The sequence below is a fragment of the Chiloscyllium plagiosum genome, unplaced genomic scaffold, assembly GCF_037043375.1.
Source record: "Chiloscyllium plagiosum isolate Xiang-an unplaced genomic scaffold, Cpla_swu_hap1 HiC_scaffold_4, whole genome shotgun sequence".
NCBI classification, from domain to species: domain Eukaryota; kingdom Metazoa; phylum Chordata; class Chondrichthyes; order Orectolobiformes; family Hemiscylliidae; genus Chiloscyllium; species Chiloscyllium plagiosum.
Window position 1 is genome coordinate 93,368,133 of NW_028270142.1, and position 26,473 is coordinate 93,394,605.

At 40.8% G+C, this 26,473-nt stretch overlaps 1 long non-coding RNA gene across 1 annotated transcript in view; it reads right to left on the bottom strand.

The window, feature by feature from the left end:
• Positions 1-16,409, bottom strand: part of LOC148150185 (uncharacterized) — a 28,587-nt gene extending 12,178 nt beyond the window's left edge. Inside the window, exons 1-2 of the long non-coding RNA XR_015756849.1 lie at positions 16,322-16,409; positions 12,620-12,703 (exon numbers count right to left, since the gene is read on the bottom strand). This is a non-coding gene — a long non-coding RNA (uncharacterized LOC148150185). The remainder of the gene's footprint in view (positions 1-12,619; positions 12,704-16,321) is intronic.
• Positions 16,410-26,473: the final 10,064 nt, after the last annotated feature.

Consider the following 26,473-nt stretch of genomic DNA (forward strand, 5'->3'; position numbering starts at 1 on the left):
ATATATTTAAAAGTTATTGTTGTTCAGACTCACGTTAAAGCCCAGTTCCTTGGCCATGGTTTGGTCAGTTCTCTTAATATGTCCTTCTTTGATTTGAAAACCTTTTTCATCATTATGATGCCTTTGGGAGGTTTACCTACTTTAAAAGTGCTATATAAATGTGGATTATTGTAGTTAACAGCACTACATATCGATTCTTGCCACTTGAACTAAATATCCTTCAAAGATTCTGGTCATAGTGGATCCTTTTGATATTCTTACCATGTATCTAACAATCTTCTTTAAAATAGAAAACCTAAAAAAAACTTTCACACTTGCTGCAGTTCTTATGACGTAGAAGTAAATTTTAATGCCCTGCAATGTTGTTGAAAATTCATTATTGTATAGTGTGGTTATGCTGCCCTCTTCTGTACAACTGCATGTAGCCGTATAATGGCAAAACCAGATTTCTGACAGAAAGTCTACTTGAATTAGCATGAATGTTGATACTAAAATACCCTTTCCTGTATTTAATTTGTTTTAAGTGTAATTGTAAAAAGCTTTCATAATTTATCATCTTATGGAAACATACAACAAATTCAACACTCACTTCAGGATAAAGTTCCTTCCCAAGGAGTCTTCCTCCCCACGTCTGGCTAGAAACGTTTGTACATTATACACTTCTGTTTGAAATATGTCCACTAATACATTTCTGCAAGACAGTCTAAGCTTAATTGTCTACTCTAAACTGTTTATTTGGACAACCTTTCAATATCCACACATGCACCCCCACCCCCAACAACCCACCCTCCCCTCCTGGCACCTTCCCCTGGCACTGCAGGAATTGCAAAACCTGCGCCCACACTCTCCCCTCACCTCCATCCAAGGCCCCAAAGGAGCCTTCCACATCCATCAAAGTTTCACCTACACTTCCACACATGTCATTTACTGTAGCCGTTGTTTCCGATTAGTCTCCCCCGCATTGGGGAGACAGGATGCCTACTCGCAGAGTGCTCTAGAGAACATCTCTGACAGACTTGCACCAATCAACCCAACCGCCCCGTAGCCAAACACTTCAACTCCCCTCTCACTCCACCGAGAACATGCAGGTCCTGAGCCTCTTCTATCACCACTCCCTTACCACCCGATGCCTGGAGGAAGAACACCTCATCTTCCGCCTCAGGACACTCCAACCCCATGGCATCAACGTGGATTTCACCAGTTTCCTCATTTCCCTTCCCTCACCTTATTCCAGTTCCAAACTTCCAGCTCAGCACCGCCCTCATAATTGTCACACCTGTCCATCCTCCTTCCCACCTGTCCGCTTCACCCTCTCCTCCGACCTATCACCTTTACCCCCACCTCCATCCACCTATTGCACTCTCAGCTACCTTCCCCCCAGCCACAACCCCCTCCCACTTACCTCTCCAACGCCTAGGCTCCCAGCCTCATTCCTGATGACAATCTTTTGTCCGAAACATTGATATTCCTGCTCCTTGGATGCTGCCTGACCTGCTGTGCTTTTCCAGCACCACACTCTCAACCTTTCAATATGCAGATTGGAGAAATGTGTATGTCTATCCTAGGGCTAATTGGTTTCTATATAAACAAATATTAACTCAACATTTTTAGCCTAACCAAGGCCAACAAGTAATTCCATCCAAAGGACATAGAATTCTTTTTTTACACGTGACTAAATTGACAATATTTTACAGAAAGAAGTTCATCAAAGAGAACAAATGCAGATTTTACTCAATGTTGTAATCTCAATGTTCAGGATCATAGTTCATTATTTGTATCCCTTTCTAGAATAACAGATTGAATAGAATGGCATAGTATTTGCATTATAAGCTCAAGTTCCATTCCAGGGCTTGAGATCATAAAAAAACAAGGTTGACACTCCAATGCATTACTGAAGAGGTTCTGCACCGTCAGTGGTGCATCTTCCATATAAACTATTAAACCAAAGATTTATCTGCTTTCTGGGTCAATAGAAAAGATCTCATGTCACTATTTCAGGGGACAGGGAGTTATCCTCGATGAATTGACCAATATCTACCCATCAATCAACATCACAGTAACAGATTATCTGTTTTTTATCATTCCATCAACCAATATCATTAACAAAAAGCAGAAGCAAGCTTTGCATCAAAAAGTTTATGAAAATCTCTCCTCCCAATGTCTTGTTGGCTACTGAATTGGGTAAGAAAATCTCTGGATGTAGGTTTGCTCGCTGAGCTGGAAGGTTTGTTTTCAGACATTTCATCACCATACTAGGCAACCTCATCCGTGATGAAGCCGAATGAAAATCTCTGTAAGTATATTTTAGCAAGTTACAGATTGATTTTATCATTTTTTACCTTCTAGCTGTTAGTAGTATAACTGCTACACTGCAGTTTTTCTGCACCATAAGATCATGAGAAATAAGAACAAGAGTAGGCCATTCATCCTCTTGAGCTTACTCTGCCATTCAGTCGGATCCTGATTGATCCAACATTCCTCACATCCACCTTTCTGCATTTGCCCTGTAATCTTGACTCTCCTATGGATCAAGGATTTATCTATCTCAACCTTTAGTATACACAAGGACTCTGCTCTCTCTGCTATCATTAAATTAAGCTTGTATGTAATGTTTTTGCTTGTGAGGGAGTCTCCAACTTGTGGACATAAATAAAAGACAGCCAAAATCCAACAGGAGTCCTTCAGAAATCTCTGCTCAGAGAGGTTGAAAGATAGAACTTATATTCATTCAGATTGTGGGTGTTCCTGGTAAGACCAATATTAATTGTTAATCTCTAGTTGTCTTTGATGACAAGATATTGAACTGCTGTCTTGAATTATTGCAATTCATCTAATGCCTATTATGCTTTGTTGTAGTGTTTGGTTCAGCTGAGTGGCTTTCTAGGTCATTTCAGAGGATGATTAAGAATCAACTGCATTGCTGAGAGTCGGAAATCAAATACAGGCCAAACTACGTATGGATAGGAGCACTCTAGAAACAGATGGGCTTTAGAATTTTACTGTTTGGAGAGAGGACGTTCAGCCATTATGTAATCCATTTGTTTCATGTACATCATTATTAACTCAAGCCTAGAGAATTATTAACCGGGGTGACGAATAGATTATGACACTCCAATCACAACAATCTCTTGATGTGATTCGTGCAGATGGCATGGTTTGGAAGAATATGGTGATGGGGTGAGGGAGTAATTTGGGAAGTCACTCATGTGGATCATAACTACCAGCAAAGACCTAAAGGACTGTTTCCCTGCCACAAAATTCAATGTAATTCTTTGATATTGTGGCATTTGTCCATCACTCTGGACAAAAGAATACTGTGGGTATTCCATATGCTGTATGGTTAGCTTTCTGCTCAGAGTTCCTATGCAGGGAGTACATTTTGGTACACAGGGTACATGGTCTTCTAATCCAGTTCATAATTCTTCCATGAACACAAGTGTTGAGAAAGCTGAAAAAAAATCATGACACAAGCTATTTCCCATTATGGATCAATATTATCCCAAATCAGTTGAGTTTTTTGAAAACATTGATACAGCAGCCGGAATATGAATTCTGGCCACAAATCTCCCATAAGTGAGAGAGTCAGTTTACTTCAGGGGCCAAATTTTGGTGTCAAAGCCACGGAAATGGTCCTGCATTGGGAAGCGAAGTCGACGCGAGGTCAAGTCCTGTGACATACAAAGTTCGGGTAGGCGAGACAGTCCTGAGCAAACATTTGGATCACCGCAAAGCTGCTACTTTGCAAATGGGACAGGAGCAAAACCCATCTGGTCCCTCATAACAGCCAGAAAGCTGTCAGAAACCATGAGTTCTTCCCCCTCCATCCAGAGTCTGGGATGGATGCAGCCTCAATACCGTTACCGCCTGAAGAAGAGGAGGAAACTCTCCCAAGATGCTCCGAGTGCAAGAGACAGGCTACAGTCTGGTTACACACCATCATTGTCTACGTCAGAGTTGGAAGGACCGGAATTGGGGTGAAAACATCCCAAGAAAAGCGTCAAGTTAAAGAACAGGCCTACATCTCCAGATTTAAGGGGGGCAGGAATAGGGGACATGTAGTGATTGGAATGAGGGCCAAGTGCCATTCAGTCATAACCCCAAATCACATGCTTCCGCCAGTCACATAATCTTGTCAAAAATCCTGATACGGATTCCACTGGTTCTTGAACTGCTGAATAAATTTGATAGTGTCCCAGAATTAGGGGATGCTTGGGGTCGTAATATTCCTTAGCTAAATCTGTCACCTCTTGAAAGGCTTTAGTATACGGTGCCTCAGGGAAAGTTAGGCTCCTAATAACCTAAATACTGCAAGTCCGCAAGCAGTCAGAAAAGTTACTTATTGCTTTTCATCTGTCCCAATGTCATTTATCCAGGAAAAATAATGCATTATTTTTCACACGCTGATCCCAGTCTTGTTGCCACTGAAATAACCACACAGAGGCCAATAAAGGTCACTCTTTATTTATATATGCTCGGTACATGGCTTACCAGCCAGCTCAGAGCCAGTCCCTCGATTGAGGAGACTCGCTGAATCTCCTGTTTATATCTGTCAGCCAAAGTTAACAACGCAAATCAGGCAACTCATGGTCAACAAAATTCACCTGGCCCTCGTTCCAATCACTGTAGTCATTTTGATGTTTTATCATCTTTAATGGGATCACAGCTTAAGTATATTTCAATTCTTGAAAACAAAAAGTTCTGGAGATGCCTGAACTATGTGTAGGACAGCTCTGCACCTAGTCCTGTCGGATAAGGCTTACTTTCAACATTAAACCACCACTATGAAAGTCATCAAATGTTTAATAAAAATATTATTTCAGTAGAACATATCTCTCATTGGAGCTGAACTCATGATTATAAGAGAGCTCCTTACTAGGCCTAGAAGTAGAAGGGGAGACAACAGCAAATGAGTATTAAAACTTCAGGGACTTGTGGTCTTTGTAAGAAGCTAACATCACGAAGAGTTCATGTTGAAGCTCACCACCATTTTCTAGTAAGCAACTAGGGGTGAGCACTAAGTGCTGGCCCAGCCAGCTACATACAAATCCCATGAATAAATGAAAAATAAGTGGAATTGCAGCATTGCAAGATCTATCTCCAACTCACATTCCCTCTGAACACAAATTCCAAGTTGTGAACATGTGTTTCTCTAAATGAGTTGTTGTCACAGAGAAAGATTAATAGGTTCACTAACCAGTGATTTCATTTTTTAAGGGGTGGCATGGTGGCTCACTGCTGTTTCACAATGCCAGGGACCCAGGTTTAATTCCTGCCTCAGGTGACTGTCTGTATGGAGTTTGCAGATTCTCCTCGTGTCTGCATGGGTTTCCTCCGGGTGCTCCGGTTTCCTCCCACGATCCAAAGATGTGCAGGCCAGGTGAATTGGCCATGCTAAATTACACATAGTGTCAGGTGCATCAGTCAGAGGTATATATAATGTAGAGATATGGGTCTGGCTAGGTTATCCTTCAGAGGGTCGGTGTGGACTTGTTAGGCTGAAGGGCCTGTATCCATACTATAGGGAATCTAATCTAAAAGTTGGAAGTAATGAATTTTGGTTGATAATATGTAAAATCATTTTTACGACGTAGTGAAAATGCTTAAAATACTCAAACAAATTATGGGGATGGTATTGGTAAGATAGACATACATAATGAACACAAGTGTAAGTGCAGAAAATAAGGGAAATGATAGGCAAATACAAGGCAAAAGCTGGTCCTCCAAAAATCAACACGACAAAACTGTTCGCCAGATAATGTCCTACCATCTCCACTTCCCACCTACCAACCAAAGATATTATTACAGTATTGATGGATTGACTGTGTAGTTTAATCAGTTTCTGTTTCTATATGTGTTCTAGCATTTGTTGTTTTTTTAAAATTTCATTATCATTGCCAGGAGAGTATTGCAATATGCCTCACAGCTTAACCAGGGTCAATGTCAGTCCAATAAAAGAGGCTGTCAGCCTGTGATTTGTCAATTCCCTGTAGTAACACCTTAACTTCTTTAAAGCATAAATATTTTTCATTTAAATTAGTCATTTGTGATAAATAACAATTCATTTTGGGAGACAATTCAATCATACTTGATGACAAAAGAACTTCTCTTTCTTATTCCCAAACTTTAGACATGACAGTAATTCAGCTCAAAGGGTGAAAATACATCACACTCACAGATTATTGAAGCAGAAAACCATCTTTCAAAGTCACTACTTTATTTTAAATGTAACTACAGGACCCTCAACTATCCGAATGACATGGGCGGAGAGTATTTTGTTCAGATAATCAAATGTTCGGATAATCAAGGTTTCTCTGTATTTAGTTCTATCTTGAAACATAGAGTTTTGCTTTTGTTTCTCAAATACTTCAATGCAATGAACTTTATAGTTGATTAAAATTATTCAAAATAGAATCACTATGAAAAATTGCTTTAATTTGTGGGGGTGAGTAGGTGGACAATGTTTTGTTCGTCAGAGCCAGAAATGTCATTGTTGGAGATTGCAATACTTGCTACTTTTACATTGGTGTCAATATTGAGTATACCCAAGAGTAACAAGTGTATTAGAAACCTGTTTTCAAGATTGGACCTTAATTAAACCAGAGACTTCATATGCACAAAACCAAATAATTAATGCTGTTGAAAAGGAATGTAGTGGCGAAGTAAGCATCCTTTGATTTTACTGGCAAACTGCAAAAAAGTGCATGTCGTTTTTCTTTTCAGAATGCAAAATGCAGAGATTCAAGTCAAGAAGTACTCCCAGGTAAATAATGCAATACATATTGAAAGGAAAGTACTTTATGGTTCATGCCATCTTTTGGTAATGTATGATTCCTAGAAGCTTTCCCATGTACATTTATAGGTACTATGAATATTGTGAAAAAAATGTTCCAAAGCTTTTTGTCTTGCACTCATCTGGATAAAAACAGTAAAATGCCAAATTTCAAATCATAGAATCCCTACAGTGTGAAAGCAGGCCATTTGGCCCATCAAGTCCACGTTGATCCTCCAAACAGCATCCAACTCCCCTATCCTACCCCCATAATCCTGCATTTCCCTAACATACGCATCCCTGGACACTAAGGGCAATTTAACATGGCCAATCCAACCTGCACTCTTTGAACTGTGGGAGGAAACCAGAGCACCCAGAGGAAACCCACGCAGACACGGGGAGAATGTGCAAATTCTACACAGACAGTCGACCAAGGATGGAATCGAACCCAGGTCTTTGACGCTGTGAGGCAGCAGTGCTAACCACTGAGTCACTGTGCAAATTATCAGAACTATTTACATAACTGGAGAAAAGACTTCTATTTGTTTCGTAAGTCAATTCTTATTGATTGAGAGATTGCTATGGAGAAAGCAATGGTAAGTAAAATTAAAGGATGCTTACTTTGCAACCACATTCCTTTTCAACAACAATTAATCATCTGACTTTGTGCATGTGAAGTCACTGGTATAATTAAGATCCAATCTTGAAAACAAGTTTCTAATACAGTTATTATTCTTGGGTATGCCAAATGTAGAAAACAGGTCCATGCATATGAATGTATTATAGTATGAATGAAGTTTAGCAGATTTAAATGATCCAGATTGCAAGCTGGACTGATTATTTTAAATGCTCATTAGTGGACAGGGTGTAAGTGAGGACTGCAGATGCTGGAGATTAGAGTTGAGAGTATGGTGCTGGAAAAGCACAGCAGGTCAGGCAGCATCCGAGGAGCAGAAGAATCGATGTTTCCGGCAAAAACCCTTCATCAGGAATGAGGCTGTGAGCGAAGGGGATGGTGAGATAAATGGAGGGGGGGGGGCTATGGGAAAGGTAGCTGAGAGTGCATAGATGGATGGAGGTGGGGGTAATAGTGATAGGTTGAAGAGGAGGGTGGTGCGGGTAGATGAGAGGAAAATGGAGAGATAGGACGGGTCATGAGGGCAGTGTCAAGCGGAAGGTTGGAACTGGGATAAGGTGGGGGGAGGGGAAATGAGGAAATTGGTGAAATCCACATTGAAGCCGAGGGGTTGGAGGGTCCTGTGGCAGAAGGATGAGGCATTCTTCCTCCAGGCATCAGCTGGTTAGGGAATGGTGATGGAGAAGGCCCAGGACCTGCATGCCCTTAGCGGAGACAGAGGGGGTATTGAAGTGTTCGGCCACTGGGCAGTGGGGTTAGTTGGCGTGGGTGTCCCAGAGATGTTCTCTGAAGCACTCTGCAAGTAGGCATCCAGTCTCCCTAATGTAGAGGAAATCACATTGGGAGCAACAGATACAGCAAATGACATGTGTGGAACTGCAGGTAAAACTCTGATGGATGTGGAAGACTCATTTGGGGCCTTTGAAGGAGGTGAGGCGGGAGGTGTGGGCGCAGCTTTCGCAATTCCTGCAGTGGCAGGGGAAGGTGTCGGAAGTGGGGTGGGGGTGGGGGTTGGTGGGTGGTGGGGGCCATGGACCTGACAAGGGAGTCACAGAGGGAATGGTCTTAGCCGATAGGGGAGGGGAGGGGAGGGAAATATATTTATGGAGGTGGGGTCCGTTCGTAATTGATGGAAATGGTGAAGGATGACAGGGGTTGGTGGGGTGGAAGGTGAGGACTGGGGGATGGGGTTCTGTCGTTTTTATGGTTGAAGGGATGGGGTTCAAGGACGGAGGTGCTGGAGGTGGATGAGATGCTCTGGAGGGCATCATCAACCAGATGGAAGGAGAAATTGTGGTCTTTAAAGAAGGAGGCCATTTGGTGTGTTTTGTGGTGGAACTGATCCTCCTGAGAGCAGATGCGGTGGAGACAGAGGAATTGGGAATAAGGGATGGCATTTTTACAGGAGACAGGGTGGGAGGAGGTGTAATCCAGGTAGCTGTGGGAGCTGGTGGGTTTATCCAAGATGTCAGTGTTGTTTCAGTCACTGCTGATAGAGGTGGAGAGGTCCAGGAAGGGAGGGAGATGTCTGAGATGATCCAGGTGAACTTAAGGTCATGGTGGAATGTGTTGGTGAAGTTGATGAACTGTTAACCTCCTCATGGGAGCACAAAGTGGCAACAATCCTCACCTTTTCCTCCGCTACATTGATGACTGTATCGGTACCACATCGTGCTTCCATGAGAAGATTGAATAGTTCATCAACTCCACCAACACATTCTCCCTTGACCTTAGGTTCGCCTGGACCATCTCAGACACCTCCCTTCCCTTCCTGGACCCTCCATCTCCATCAACAGTGACCGACTCAACACTGACATCTTCTACAAACCCACCCAACTCCCACAGCTACCTGGACTACAACTCCTCCCACCCTGCCTCCTGTAAAAACGCCACCCCTTAGACCCAATTCCTCTGCCTCTGCCACATCTGCTCCCAGGAGGACAAGCTCCACCACAGAACACAGCAGATGGCTTCCTTCTTTAAAGACCACAATTTTCCCTTGCACATGGTTGATAATGCCCTCCAGCACATCTTATCCACTTCCCACACCTCCGCCCTTGAACCCCACCCCTCCAACACGGACAGAACGCTCCGGTCCTCACCTTCCACCCAACCACCGTATACATTGCATCATCCTCCGCCATTTCTGCCACCTACAAACGGACCCCACTACCAGACATATATTTCTCTCCCCACCCCTATCCACTTTCTGTAAAGACCATTCCCTTCCCGACTCCCTCGTCAGGTCCATGCTCCCAACAACCCACACTCCCCTCCCCTCCCAGCACCTTCCTCGCCACTACAGGAACTGCAAAACCTGCACCCACACCTCCCTCCTCACCTCCATCTAAGGCCCCAAAGGAGCCTTCCACATCCATCAGAGTTTTACTTGCACTTCCACACATGTTATTTACAGTATCCGTTGCTCCCAATGTGGTCTCCTTTACATTGGGGAGACAGGACGCCTACTCGCAGAGCGCTTCAGAAAACATTCCAGGACACCCGCATCAACCAACCCCAGCACCCTGTGGTTGAACACTTCAACTCCCCTCTCTCTTCGCCAAGGACATGCACGTCCTGGACCTCCTCCATCGTATTCCCTAACCACCCAACGCCTGGAGGAAGAATGCCTCATCTTCCGCTTTGTGACCCTCTAATCCCACAACATCAATGTGGATTTCACTAGTTTCCTCATTTCCCCTCCCTCCACCTTATCCCAGTTCCAACCGTCCACTTGGCACTGCCCTCATGACCTGTCCATCTTCCTCCCCACTACCCGCTCCACCCTCCTCTCTGACCTATCACCATTACCCCCACATCCATCCGCCTATCACATTCTCAGCTACCTCCCCCCGGCCCCACCCCCCTCCCATTTATCTCACCATCCCTTCGGCTCACACCCTCATTCCTGATGAAAAGCTTTTGCCAGAAACACCGATTCTCCTGCTCCTCAGATGCTGCCTGACCTGCTGTGCTTTACCAGCACCACACTCTCGACTCATTAGTGAACAGGTTTGTTCAGCAGGTACTAACAATTGTGGAATCACATCTAACAATAGATGTTCTGAATTTGATACTGATGTTCCATTCAAAGTTAAAATTGGTAAATACTGTCATATAGAAATGTTAAAGATGGTGTATTAAATAAGAATGGAAGGCTTTAATCCAGACCTTATTTCATTCAAATTTCTCAATACACCAGTGTGATAATTTTATTTCTAAGTAAATATATTTTATTTTAGATAATATTAAATCTGAATCACATAATCTCTATGTTAACATAACAACTTCCAGTATTATATTACATTTGTAATAAAGCCAATGGACAGGATTTCCAAGCAAATTGAAAAATAATATATTGGTGTTTAGGGAGTGGAGAAAGGTCACAGGCATCCTGGTACAACTCAAAACTCCATTGCCTCCGTCTGAAATTGTAGAAGAAAAAGTGTACATATATTTCTTAAATGGTACATTCTAATCTCAGTCATTCTGCCACTGGGAGACACTGATCAGCTGTCACTATTTTGCATAAATCTGTATCATATTGGACAGAACCTATCACCACAACACTCTTGGGCAATGCATTCCAGATCTCTACCACTCAACGCAAGAAAATGTTTCTTCTCATAACATTTTTGCTTCTTTTACTATTTACTTTAACTCTGTGCCTGCTCTTTCTCAATTATTTCACAAGTGAAAACATTTGCTTCCTGTTTCTGCTATCTAGATCTCTCTCAGAACATTTCAATCAGATCTCCTTTGGGACTTCTCCTCTCTAAGCAAAGCAACCTCACTTCTCCCACTTGATTACAGTCACATTTGGTGAGAATCTGACCCTCAATGTGCATGGGGCACCCAGTTGACACCCACAAATAACTTAATTTATATTGATAGATCAAAGGATGTACTTTGTCTTTCTCTGCCCTGGTACTAGTTTGCTGTGTTTTCAGCAAAAAGCAGAATTAGGACTACCATTAGTCTAATATCAGTGACCCTTCAACAATACTCTGCCATATAACTCCATATGTCAGGCTTCTGAAGCATGTTGCACTCCCCCACAGTTCTTTCAGTGAAACCAAAGTTTATGCCAACTCTGCCACATTCTGGAACAAAACTCAAGTGACTGTTGAACCCAGTAACAATATCAATGTCAGTATCACATGTATCCGGTTTTTGTACAAGCAAACAGCAATTTATGACTACATTTCAGCTATAAAAATTTTAAAAGCAGACAGACTGAATTGTCTAAAATAATGTAGCTTTTTCAGTTTCATTCATCTTGTATTAACAACACCTCCATTTCAATTTCTGTTAAAATCTAGATAAGCGTTCATTGCACAATTAGCAGAATTAACTACCAACATAAAAGTAGACTTCACACAGGAAATGTCTGACCAGAGGAAGTTGCAGCTATGACTGGATCAATGTGATATTATTATTCAATTCTGCACCAGTTGACAGTAACATGACAAAATCAGTTTAAAACCTCTTCAGCTGCAACTTCGACTATCACCAACTTCTCATTTTCCTTCACCACTTATCTTGCCACAGCTTCTTTAACACCTGCATGGAGCTTAACCGACTTGCAACCATTAAATACTGTAATAAGCATATTCTTTCTCACCATCATCAGCTTCCCTCAAATTAAAATGACAGAAAAAAGTTAGTAAAATGAGGAAATAAAAGATAGTGTTCATTTCATTAAAAAGATGTGATAACTTCAAATTATACCACATAAAAGTGTCATGATAATCATAAAGTTAATAGCACCCAGTGACAGCAAGACAACTGGCACTCAAGGTGAAGGGCTTGCCTCACCGTACATAGAGATCACAATGATATATAATGTTTGTTCAGGATTAATTGTGAGAAGTTTATAGAATATTGAATGGTTGGGACTGTCTAAGACTGAGTTTGTCTTTATTCATTGAAGGGATGCAGACTTCCTGGCTGGCCAAATGTTTACTACCTATCCTTATTTGTTCAAGAGGTGATGGTGAGCTTCCTTCTTGAACCACTGTAGTCTGTTTGGTGTAGGTACACAAGCAATGCTGCTCGGAAAGGACTTCCAGGACTTTGACTCAACAACAGTAGAGAACTGCAATATAGTTCCAAAACAGAAATAGCTGGAGAAACTCAGCAATTTTGTGTATTTTTCACTGTTTGACATGGGAGTGGTCATGTGTTGTAACTTTACCAGGTTGACACCTCACCTTAAGTATGATTGGTCCTGTTCCAGGCTTGCCCTCCTGCATTCCTCACTGAATGAGGAATCAGTGCACCCTCCAAACTTGGTTCTAACAAAGATAAAAATAGTGTAAGGCATATACATTTTTATTGGTTCCATTACCACACACCATACACCCAAACTAACAGCTACTTATTTGGCAAGCTATGTCAAAAGTTAACTTTGGAAATGTCAACAAGCTATTGAGAATGCACTCAATTTTTAAATTAATCAAAAATCTGTCCTACAATGCTCTTTCATGAAATTTTCCAAAATTATAATAAATGGGCAATGTTTTCAAAGCCACGATAATTTCTACATGTCCTCACTGCACAATTGTTCTTTTTGTTTCTAATCATTTTTCTTTGTTACTAATAATTTCCAGCAATCCCCAGTGACTTCCACCATAGTGTTGTTCACAGATACACAAGTTTTCTGACAACAGCCTGTTGTTTCGCTGAGCAGATACAAGCTAATTCTTGAGCATTTCATACATCTTGGGATTTGCTTCTTTTCCCTCACACAAAGTCTGGTTTTACAGCTGGACTCTCATTATTCATTAGCAGACAAAAACATCTTGTGCCACTCTACTTGTGCACTCAAAGATGCTCAGTAATTGATGTTCCCTCCTATTCACATAATAGTACCTGTTTATGCAGCCATATTTGATCAACACCAGGATGTATAAATAGCTTTATCCACTAAGACCAGATTTTAAGCCTCTTAGCAGAAGGAAAGCCTCACAAGTTCTCTGCTGGTTTACTGGAATTTTTCCTGATCAAATTTGTTTGGCTAGAGTATCTGTAATCCACTTCTCGTTGCCAGATTGTGATATCTGCTGGTCACAGGTGGAGGATAATCCTACCAGAAATCAGCTTAGTATTATTTTCATCAAGATTCTTTTCATTTTACTCTCTGCAAGACAGTGTGTTTTCTCACGCAATCAACCCAAACTGGTCTCATTAACCCTGCACAATGCCCTTAAGCACCACACGTGTCTGATTTTCCAGAGGTGGAAGTTGAGACCTTCTGCCAATCCTGGCATCAGTGCCTTATTTAAAAGACTAGTGTGCGCCCAGTCAAGTGCTGGCAGTCTGGACCAGTATAGAATTTGTGAATATCATTGCCTCAGACATGACTGCTAAAGGGAATTTTGTGCCCCATCTTGTGTACAATGACATGAAGGTCCTGATAGATGGGATGGCATATGAGAGGGCTGCCCTCTTTCCCCACCACCAGCAGAGGAGACTATAACATCAGACTCTGCCAGGCTGGTCTGATGTTGCCTCCCAGATCAATGGGGACCCAGCTGTTACAATAATACCGAGCAGGGTAAGAAGAAGACACTTTTCGCCACTACCTCACACTCCGTCTATTTCTGCTACTGCACCAAGGCTCACAGTCAACCCTCGAGAGTGTAGTGCTGGAAAACAACAACAGGTTAGGCAGCATCTGAGGAGCAGAAGAATCGACATTTCGGTCATAAGCCCTTCACCAGGAACAAGGCTTGTGGGCCGGGGGCTGAGAGATAAATGGGAAGGAGGGTGGGGCTGAACGGAAGGTAGCTGGGAATGCAATAAATAGCTGAAGGTGGAGGAGAAGGTGATAGGTTGGAGAGGATGGATGGGAAAGACGATGGACAGGTCAAGAGGTCAGTGCTGAGTTGGAGATTTGGGACTGGGCTCGCTCCACCTTATCTCCGTCCCAAGTCTCCAACTCAGCATCACCCTCTTGACCTGTCCATTATCTTTCCCATCTATTTGCTCCATCCTACTCTCAGACCTATAACCTATTCCTCCACTTTCCTCTACCTATTGCATTCCCAGCTACCTTCCCCCAAGCCCCATCTCCCTCCCATTAATCTCTCAGCTCCCCCCGGCACACAAGCCTCATTCCTGATGAAAGGTTTATGCCCGAAATGTCAATTATCCTGCTCCTCAGATGCTGCCTGACCTGCTATGCTTTTCCAGCACCACATTCTCGACTCTGATCTCCAGCATCTGCAGTTCCCACTCTCTCCTCACAGTCAACCCTCTCACTATGATAATCAACATACTACTTCACCAAGAAAGAGAATATGGATGCCTCAGTGGACTTTTTTCATTTGTTCAATGGATGTGAACATCGCTGGCAATGCCAACATTTATTGTCCATTCCTAATAATTCAGAGAGCAGTTAGAAGTCAACCACATTCTATGGATTTGGAGTCACATGTTGACCAGAATGGGTGAAGCCAAGATATTTCTTTCCCTAAAGGACATTAATGAACCAGATGGATTCTTATGGCAATCATTGAACGGTTGCCATTGAGCTGGTATTTTATTCTAGGTTTCTCATTAAATTCAAATTTCAGCAGCTGCCATGGTCGAATGGAGCTATGTCCCCAGAATATTAACCTGAGATTCTGGATTACTAGTCCATTGACATTACCGTCTGCCACTGCCTCCTCCAATGCACAAGCAAGGTTGTCTCCTGCATTCCCACCAGATCAGATACTGACACCTCAGTGTCTATGTTAACTAGATTGGTCAGGAGTCTATAGATGTGCATCAGTGCCACATCTCTGCAGTTGGGTAAGGAAGAAATGCTCCAGTTTGATGGCACTCAGAGGCCTGACAGAGATCAGGCACTTACTCAGTCCGGACAGGATAGGACCCCTTAGTTGACAATTCTTTGCTTTATTGACATGCTGAAGTAGGCACAGGAAGAGCAGGCGGGTTTGTCTACAGAGAGCACTGGGCAACCTGACACAAATTTTGCAGCAATGTCTTTGGGACCCTGCTGCTTCTGGCATGCAAGCATCTAGCAGTGTTCACGGAAAGGCTAGTGACTGCCATGGAGAGCCAGTACTGTACTCTCAGAATCTGCTGGGTATGTGCTCCGAATTGGAGAGAAGGTGGGACTGTTAGGCACCCAGCAGGAGGAAGGACCTCTGAGATGTTGATGCAAGTCTGGAAGAACAACAGTAAGCTGGAGTCAACAGACAATGATTCTTTCATTTTGGAATTCTTGATGTCCAGTTTCTACCCAGTAGGTGAGAGAATGGAAAAATGCATATTAATAAGGTGTATTAAGTAATGATGAAATGCTCATGAGCGCTAATACATGCAAAGCCCTCTCACTACTCCCTAGTAAGAATCACATCTCACTAGTGAACTCTTGGTTGGAAAATATGATTTTTTTTTGTTCTTGACATTTCAGATGGTCTATACTGGACATCTCACCCATTTTTTCCAACTTTTTTGCAACAGCTTATATAGTTCAGGAGCTGGGAAGATTCCACCCATGAAATTCCAATACTGGTTTATTCCAGTTTTCTATAAATGGACACAAGAGGGTACTATTACACCAGACCTGGATTTTAGACTGGAGGCAATTTCTGTGCAGTGTCGGTGAAGCAGTGATTGTAGGGTTGGTGCTAATCTGAGACTTTAAGAAATTTAAGAACCAGTGTTGCAAACAATGTTGCAGATTGGCAGGCCTTAGAGGGTGTCTGCTTCACTAGATCGCAGCCTATGAAGGTGCTTTGAGGAAGGGGTAGTGTTGGGCTTAAAAATATCTTCAAATCAAATAATTAAGGCTTAATCATTAAGGGTTAATTGGACATGAGAGTGAGCAATTGAATTAAATTGGAAAAGTACATGAAAAACAGACCTGATGCAAAAACAGGGGAATTGGGGAAAAATACCTGACTTTGAGGGGCAGTGGGAACTGTCCTCTTCTGCAGTCTACTTGAAGCCACCTGGACATGTTTTTCCATTTATTTTTTGAGGGCTGGAAAAAAAGTGAACTTATTATAAAATGTAATCTGAGCATAACCTTAGCATGTAAACTTAGATTCAGAGTAGTATGAATATGAGATTTTGCCCTGCTCATTGGACTTCACACCATTTGGTTGAGTTTGTGCAACCAGTGCCTTGGAATCTGAGATAGAGCTCTGAATGCTGCTAAAGGCGAATAGAAAGGCACTGTGAGACTCACTTGTTCATGTCACTTATTAAACTTATCTATATTATAAAGTTACATAATTATCTAAGTAGTATAAACTAACAATTATTAATTCATATATGTACAGTGTTCAGTTTTTTTAAACCAATAAATGAGCTATATATTGAAGAGCACATGTTTTGGAACCATTTTCATCAAACCTTAAAGAAACCGTTAAGTTTTTTTAATTTCAAAACTTTTACTTTATTCACATAAAATCTCTTTGCATATATACATTATCACTTTTGCACTTCTATTCTGTACAGTAGCATAACAGGGAAAAAATTTCTTTCAGCTTAACAATACAGTAAGTGAAGGCAGTTTTTCCTGCATTGCTTGTTGTACATGGAGAAGGCACTTCTGCATCTTCTGTTCCATAAGTAAAGCTGTAAAGACACCTACCTTTTGAAATCAGTTCTTCTCACATTTCAGCTCTCAAGTCTTTCCAACAGCTACAAATCCAGCCAAAATGAGTTAAAAATAGAATGATTGCCGAAATTAAAGCAGGTAGCCTTGCAATTTTTAAATGACCATGTTCACTTTCCCAAGCAGACTGTTGTTGTCTCTTCATCCTTCCTCTCTCCAAATGAGAGTGTGATGGATTCCTGTATCATATTTGTTACACTTCAACCTTTGAGGTGACCTTCAACCCATACATTTTTGGAATTAAGTTTTAAACCCAAGTCAATCAGTCCGTCTGTCTCCTGGTCAACTACAGAAGCCAGATGAAAGTAATGCATTCTTTATAAAATCTTATCACCAGCAACAGGACCCTAAATGTGTGAGTACAATTCCTTCTACCAAATGTACTTTTCTTGTCTGTGTCAGCTTGACATAATTACTATTATGAAAACACTGATAAATGTACTGAAATAATATAAATTAGATTCATCTGAATTTTTAAGAACAGAAAATGCCATTAAATTTAATAGTTCAGTTTTGAACAAACTTTTTTAAAAAGTTGAAAAAAAATTTAACACCAGTGCTTCACTGTGAACAAGCAGTGGTCCAAAATTTGAACATCTGCAGGAGGCACAATACAATAAAGTCAGTTTATCATTTAAATATATCCAAACTAAACAGTGTATTTAACATCAAGACCTAGATTTCTTATAGTGTACTCCAAATATTAGATTAGATTAGATTACATTAGATTATCTGCAGTTTAATTTCCCCTATTTTTAATGTTTTCTTTTCTGCAGGTGGTGATTTATAATATGTCTTATATTAGATTCCAATGGTGCTGACCATACACTGAGAGCTTATTCATGTATCCATTCTTAATCTGGGAACCTATGGAGTGAGTATTGACATTTTGTTTAAATCTCCAGGCATCTCTATCAATAGTAATATTACTCGCAGCTATTCAGTGGTCACATACCACAAAAGGTAATAGAGAAATTTAGGAGTGGAAATCTGGTTGAATTTTCCTCAATAAAAACTGAAAGAATTGCAGATGTTATAAATCAGAAACCAAAGCAGAAATTGCTGGAAAAGCTCAGCAGATCTGTCAGCATCTCTGGAGAGAAATCAGAGTTAATGTTTCAGGTCAAATGACCCTTCCTCAGAGCTCTGACATCAGAATCCCCTGCTCCCACCACCACCTCGAATCCTGCATCGGGCCCACCGTCATGTTCCAAAGCCATCTGTTAGCACTGGGCCCACACTTGTTGCCTTCAACGATGCTGCAGATCCTGCTGGTGCTGAGCTCATCAAGGGGAAAAGGTAAGATAGGAAAGAAAAGTAGAAAGAAAAGAAGAAAACATAGAAAAGAGAAATGGATGTAAGAAAGCAGGGAGGAGCAGGAGCCTGAATGCTGCTATTCCGACTGACATGAATCCAAATTGACAATGGGCACCAAAGAATGGTTGCATGAAGGTGAATGTTGGAAACTATGTGCTCTTTTCAAGCAATTTGAGTTAATTTTATACAGAATGGCTTAAGTCAAGTAACAAGTATCAGGATGTATTTTCCCCGTTGATGATGTGTGAAGTTGAATGTTATGATCATTAGAAAAATAAAGCAGATATATAGACAGAGCGTACATACATGCCAAACAAAAATGGTCTTGGCACTGTTGCTTCTAACTAGAAGCAGAATCAGTAAAATAATCTCAGAGCCAGAGACTCAAGAGTTGAATACTGAGAAAGATTTGAATAATCTATTCAAATATATTTTTTAAAAAATGATTAAACATGGTGGTAAAAATTTAATATTTTTAGAAAACAAGATAGATACTCTTTAAAAGATTCTAACAATCTAGAAAATTAATAGTCCATGTACAAAATATTGCAGAGATTCAACTTGGAGATGCCTTTAAGTTGTTGAACTGAGCTAAACATGGATAGACCATTTGTATAACCTGCAGTTAAGACTAGCAGAAAGAAACACACTTTGAACAGATGTCAGAATACTTAAAATGTTTTCCTAAAAAAATTTATTCCAGCAGTCTTCAGACTCAAATGCGGTATTCAGCAGGAACACAAAGAATGGTGGATTCAGTGGTAACAGAAATGAGACCATACCATATATGCAGGCTGAAAGCATCAATGAAAAATGAGAATCATAACATAAAGGAGTGAGGAGAGAGATACCTCTGCCTATTGTAGTAGTTGAGTTAGGCAACAATAACAGCACAATGAACTCTAGAATTCCCAGAGAATGGTTAACAGGTATTTTGGATGATATTCCAAATTAATTAGTAATTTGTAATTAAGAGTTCTAAATGAAATTTCTCCACACACCTTGGAAGAACTAGAAGAAGATAAAGATACTGATCAGCAGAGGGAATTAAACTTGTTACAAGAAGCTACAATCTATTAATAAATGTTTTCATTGCAAATTCATTCCATTGTGCTGTGTTGGACAGTGGATGCATATTCAGTATGGGAAGTGGATTGATTAAAATGGTTAGGAAACTGTTGGAAATTTTAGCTTAATTCTGGTCACCACATTACAGGAATGACATAATTGCTCTAGAGAGAGTACAGAGGAGATTTACACGAATGTTGCCAGAACTTGAAAATTGCAGATATGGTGAAAGATTGGAGAAGTTAGGGCATTTTTTAAATTGGTGCACAGGAGGCTGACGGGTGACTTAATGGAAGTTGGACAGGAAAAACCATCCCACTACTAAGGCAACAGATTTAAGGAGATTAGTAGAAGGGCTGGAGAAGACTAGAGGTCACCATTGACCACAAAATGAACTGAGCTTAACATCACACAAATGCTGTGGCTTCAAGAGCTTTTCAAAGGTCTTATCAAAGGAATTCTGCAAGTAACAACACCTGACTGCACAAAGCCTATCCACCATCTATGAGACACCAGGCAGGAGTATCATGGAAATATTCCAACTTTCCTGGATGTATACAACTTCAACAACACTCAAGATGCTTGGCATTATCCAAGTCAAAGGAGTCTGCTTAATTGGTACCATACCTCCACAAACATTTGCTCCCTTCACCACCAATGCTCAATAGCAGCAGTGAGTACCATCCACATTGGTACTCCGCACTGCAGAAATTCAGCAAGGTTCCTTAGACAGCATCTTCCACGACAATAGCAACAGATTTATGAGAACATCAGATTCCTTCCAAGCCACTCACTATCCTCATTTGGAAACATTTTGCCTTTCCTTCAGTATTGCTAGGTCAAAAACCTGGAACTCCGCTCTAACAGCTTTGTCAGTCAACCTGTAGCAAACTGTCAGCACTTAACTATCTTCTTAATGGTGACCGGGGATAGGCAATAAATGCTGGCCCAGTCAATAAAATAATGCCTTTGAATGAATTTTTTAAAAAAGAGGCTAGTGAATATCTGGAATTCGCTGCCTAGTTTAATAGTTGAGGCAGAAACCCTTAGCTCATTTAAATGAAAACTAAACCTGCGCGTGAAATGATATAACCTGCATGACATTGACTAGGTGTTGGAATGTGGAATTGGATTGGGCAGCTAATATATTCAAATGTTGGAAAACAATATGGGTTGAATGGCCTCTTTCTGCGCTGTAACCTTTTTATGATTTGGAGATGCCGGTGTTGGACTGGGGTGTACAAAGTTAAAAATCACACAACACCAGGTTATAGTCCAACAGGTTTAATTGGAAGCATACTAGCTTTTGGAGCGTTGCTCCTTCATCAGGTGGTAGTGGAGGGCTCAATCCTGAAATGAAATCTTGAAATCGAAGGAACAAAGTAAGATTAAGGAATTAGACAGTTCTAAACACTTCAGATTTGGGGATAACATGCTAAAATCACTGACAAGAGGAATGATTTCCTGTAGAATGGTCAGGGTAAACCACTTTGTCAGCACATATGTAGTATCATGTGACATGCTCTTACTCTTGAGCAAGCTGTCTATGACAAAGGTTTAAATGAAATTTGAACAGAGCTTTGCATTTGTTTTTGGAAACACAATGAATTTATAATTCACAGAATCTGGACATTATGTTCCCTTAACAATACTTAACTTCTCAATCATAGAATCATACAGTGCAGAAGATGCCATTTAGTCCATTAAAAGTATCATTATATCTATTACTTCCAGCACTAGGCACATAGCATTGATTGTTATGACACTTCAAGTGTTCATCCAAGTCCTTTTTAAAGGTTGTTATGTTTACCTGCCTCAAATAGCCTTCCAGGCAGTGTATTTCAGGTCCCTACCACCATCTGGTTGAAAACAGTTTTCCTCAAGTCTCATCTAAACCTCCTGCCTTTCACCTTAAGATTACACCCCCTTGTTACTGACCCTTCAACTAAGGGGAACAACTGCTTTCTATCCATCCTGACCATACCCCACATAATCTTAAACACCACTATCAGGTCCATCCTCAACCTTCTCTGCTCCAAAGAAAATAATCTGAGCTATCCAGCTTCTCTTTGTAGTCAAGATGCTCCATCCCAAGCATAATCCTAGTGAATTTCCTCTTCACCCCCTTCAGTGTAATCACATCCTAGCTTCCCAGTAGCCTGCCATACATTGAGTACTCCCCTGCCTTGTTACTTCTTCCAAAGTGCATGACCTTATACTTATGAGGGTTAAATTCCATCTGCCACTGATTTACTGACCTGACCATTCCTTCTATTTCCTCCTGTAACCTAAGACCTTCCACTTCACTGTCAACCATCTGGCTAAACATTATGTCATCTGCAAGCTTACTTATCAGTTCCTCCAATCAAAATATAAAGTTCCAGTTTTTGGCATCAGGAAGCAAAGGGGGGAAAGAAAACTAGTTATCTTAAAATTACACAGCAGTTTGTCATCCATCTTCTCATTGATTAAAATCCTCCTATAGGAGGTAATAACATAGGCCATTGTGTACACCAAAACTATAGAAGACATCAGTAATAGATGTGATATATTTAACAAATATAGGAGGACACCATCAAACCCAATAGTGAGTTAGAGTTCCTAGGTAATGAATTATGTGGAAGAAACCACATAGTAATGGAGGAGATGATTCATAAAATTCTAGCAGACTAATTAAGTAGCTAATTAAGTTTTACCCTTATATAAACAATCTATATACTGAATTCCTTGCCAATGCTGGGGCTATAATAGATTGGGAAAGGACTACAATTAGATCTTTTGTTTTGGCCATGTAATTGCCCCATAGGCAGAATTAATCACATTCATTAAGCACAAGGTTTTACAGAAAGTTTGTTGTGCCTGATGACGTTGTGTAATGTCATACACTATGTCCCCAGATTAAAAGTTTATTACAAAAGTGAAGGGCAGAATAGAGTCATAGAGTCATACAGCATGGAAACAAACCCTTCGGTCCAACTCATCCATACTGACCTGTTTTTTTTTTAAACAGAACTAGTCCCATTTGCCAACATTTGGCACTTATCCCTCTGAACTTTTCCTATTCATATTCCCATCCAGTTGCTTTTTAAATGCTGTAATTGTACCTGCCTTGACCACTTCATCTGGCAGCTCATTCCATACACACACCACCCTTTTTGTGAAAATGTTGCCCCTTGGGTCCTTTTAAACCTTTTCCCTCTAACCTTAAACCTATGCCCTCTAGTTTTGGACTCCGCTACCCTGAGAAAAGGACCTTGATTATTCACCCTATCCATGCCCCCTATGATTTTATAAACCTCTATAAGGTCACCACCACAGCCTCTTACGCTCTAGGGAAAGAAGTCCCAGCCTATCCAGCCTCTCCTTAAATCTCCAGTCTCATTAACATCCAAGAATGAGAGGAAACATCTGGGTAAGGTCATAGTGTCATATCTCGTTGCGGTATCACCCTGGAAATCCAGTGCTGCTTTTCCCAGAATTATCACAAAAGTTAAAGATGTTATCAAAGTCTGCAAAATTCCATAATTAATCTGTCTCTTCAGAACCAGGTCGACAGAAATCACAGACCGGGTTTCTATGCTTAAGAAGAAGTATTATTGATAACAAATAAATAGATTCTAACTACAGGTAAACAACTACATACTGTTGATCTACAACTCTAATGGCTAAAACTCTAATCCCCTTATAAACCTACGCACATATACATATGAGGGAAGCCATGAAAATTATTCAAATTTGGTTTTGGGTTAGATGAAAGCTAACAGGAAAGTTATGGTGTATCTGGATTAGGGCCACCTTGCTGAAAGTAGATTGCATTCAGCTTAAAACAGATCCAGTAACATTGGGTAGAAACTCGCAGAATTCTTTTTTGTGCAGATCAACGGTTATCTGTAGGGAGACTCTGCAGAATTCCAACAATGTGTGATAAATAAAATAAAGTCTTGTCTGCGTGCAAACAGTTTAACTGAACAATTAGACTTCTTAACTGATCTATTTGAATCTTGGATGCAGGATTATTTTCCATGAGAATCTTTAATGAAAAGTTTAAGATTGGCAGTCAAGCGCCTGGGGCCTTTAAATATGTATGGTTAAGTGTATCCTGTGGAACACGTCAGACTGACTCTGGATCAATAATCTTATGTAGAACATATCAATTTCATCCAAGCAAATAGACTCAGATTCTCATCAGCCTGAGATGCCAGGAAAATAAAGTGGTAGTTAAAAATATCTTGGTTGCCGAAACATGAGCAAAAGTAGACGCATTGGATACAGGGTGTACTCACCTAATATAATGAAGCAAAGGACATAGGACAATCTGAGAAAACTTTGTCCATAGAACGTTATACAGATAAACATTCTCTGTGGGACAATGTTCATTCAACAAAGGTGTCACAGTGAAAAGGTTGAGGATTTACCTTACTAGTGAGAAGTATTGGAAAGAAAAGCATTTTCTGAACTAAAAAGGGTTAATGCAGTTCACTAATTATCAGGCTGTTTTACAAAAGGAATTACTATTCCGAAGAAACAAAAACAGAAATTGCTGGAAAAGCTCAGCAGGTTTGGCAGCATCAGTGGAGAAAATTCCAGTGACCCTTCAGAATTGATGGTAGCTTGGAAAAGGTTGGTTTTTATGCAGAAGATAGGTGATAGATGCAGCACAAAAAGAGAGAATAAAGTCGGACAAAGGAGTGATAACAGTCAGCTTAGGAGATTGAATTGCTGCGAATAGGGACTAACAATGAGTTGGACCCAGCTAAGGGCCCTTTCAACTATACATCCTCACACTCTACTGCCTGTGAAGTCTTTATTCCATTCTCCCAGTTCTTCTGTCTCCGTTGCATCTGTTCTGATGTTGCTAACTTCAACAAAAGGACCTCCAAAACGTTCACCATCTTCTTCAACCGAAGATGTGTATTAGCTAGATCTGACTCTTTTCCCATACTTCATCCCTAACTCCCTCTCTTTCCTCCCACAACAGCAATAGGGCCCCACTTGTCTTCATCCACCATTTCTTAAGAATGGTCACAGAGTCCAAAATGTTAACTCTGCTTTCTCTCTACAGATGCTACCAGACCTGCTGAATTTTCCCAGCAAATCGTATTTTTGCACTTAATACATTTTAATTTAGGGGCTGGTAGCTTACTCAATCAATTATTTGTTTGAACCTTCCTAAGGAATGAATAGTGAATTTGTAGGCAAGTCAGGATGTTCACCTCTCTCCTTGTTCATCACTCAGCTTGAGGTCAACTTCTTAATTTACTTTAAGCTGATGGACATTTCCTAGCCTTTTCTACACACACCCATTGATAAGAGGATTCACAGAACATAAAATACTCCCTGATTTCAGTACTAAAATGTAGTGACATCAATATTGGGAACACAGTCTTTGTGACCTGTATCTCCACCTTGTCTTGGTTCATGCTATGTAATTGCTTCTACTTTTCCAATGAGGTAAAATCAATGCTGCACCAGCCAATTCTGCAAGAGATATATATTATCCTAAAACATATTATTTATTAAGGATTCCTTATTTTTTAACAAGGTCCAGGCTTACACTCCTATCAAACTGATGGGCATCCATCTCAGTTTTTTTTAAAGATTATGTATGGGATGTGCATGTCACTGGCTGGCCAGAATTTGTCCAATTGCCTTTGCGATGGAGAACTGCCTCATTAAACCATTGAAATCCGTTTGGTGTAGGTAGATCCATGATACCATTAGGGAGGAAGCTCCATGACTTTGACCCAGCGATAATGAAGGAAAGACAATTTATTTCCAGGTCAGCACGGTTAGTGGTTTTGAGGGGAACTTGAGTGTGGTGATGTTCCCATGTATTTGCTGCCCTTGTCCTTCTAGATGATAAAGCTGTGGATTTGAAAATAACGTCTAATGCATATTTTAGATGGGATGCACTGCTGATAACGAGCATTGGTGGTATTGGGAGTGAATGTCTGTGGATGTGGTACCAATAAAGCAGGACACTTTCTCCTGAATGGTGCCAAATTTCTTGTGTGTTGCTGGAGTTGTACTCAATGAGATGAGTGGAGAGTATTCCACTATATTCCTGACTCGTGTCTTGTAGATGGTGGACAGGCTCTGGTGAGTCAAGAGATGAGTTATTGCAGGATTCATAACATCTGACTTGATCTTGTAGCTACAATATTTATGTGGCTAGTTTAGTTTCTGGTCAATAGTAACCCCAATGATGTTGACAGTGGAAGATTGATGGTTATTTCATTCAATGCCAAGGGGGAACGATGATTTAATTATATTTTGTTGCAGATCGTTATTGCCTGAAACTTTCCTGTTGAATGTTAATTGCCACTTGTCAGCCAAAACCTGGATATTGTCCAGGACTTGCTGTATTTGGACATGACTGCTTCAGTATCTGACAAATCACCAGTGGTGCTCAACATTGTGCAATCATCAGCAAACATCCCATTTCTGTTCTTATGATGGAGGGAAGGTCATTGACAAAACAGCTCAAGATGGTTGGACCGACGATACTTCCCTGAGGAACTTCTGCAGAGGTATCCTGGAGCTGAGATAACTGACCTCCAACAACTACAACCATCTTACTTTGTTCAAGATATGATACCAACCAGTGAGAGTCATAGAAAAATACAGCCCGGAAACAGACCCTTCGGTCCAACTCATCCACGCTGACCAGATATCCTAAATTAATCTAGTCCCATTTGCCAGCTTTCCTTAATCCCATTTACTTAGTTTTGTGAGCATTCCCTGATATCACACTTGGTCAAATGTGGGCTTGATGTCAAAGGCAGTCACTCTCACTTTATCTCTGAATTCAGCTCTTTTGTCCATGTTTGAACTCAGGCTATAATGAGGTCCAGGCGGAATCCAAACTGAGCATCAGTGAACAGGTTACTACTGAGCAGGTGCTGCCTGATAACATTGTGAATAACACCTTCTATCACTTTCACTGATGATCAAGCGTTAGACTGATGGGGTGGTAATTGGTTAGAGTTTATTTGTCCCTAATTTTTGTGTACAGGACATACCTAGGCAATTTTTCACATTA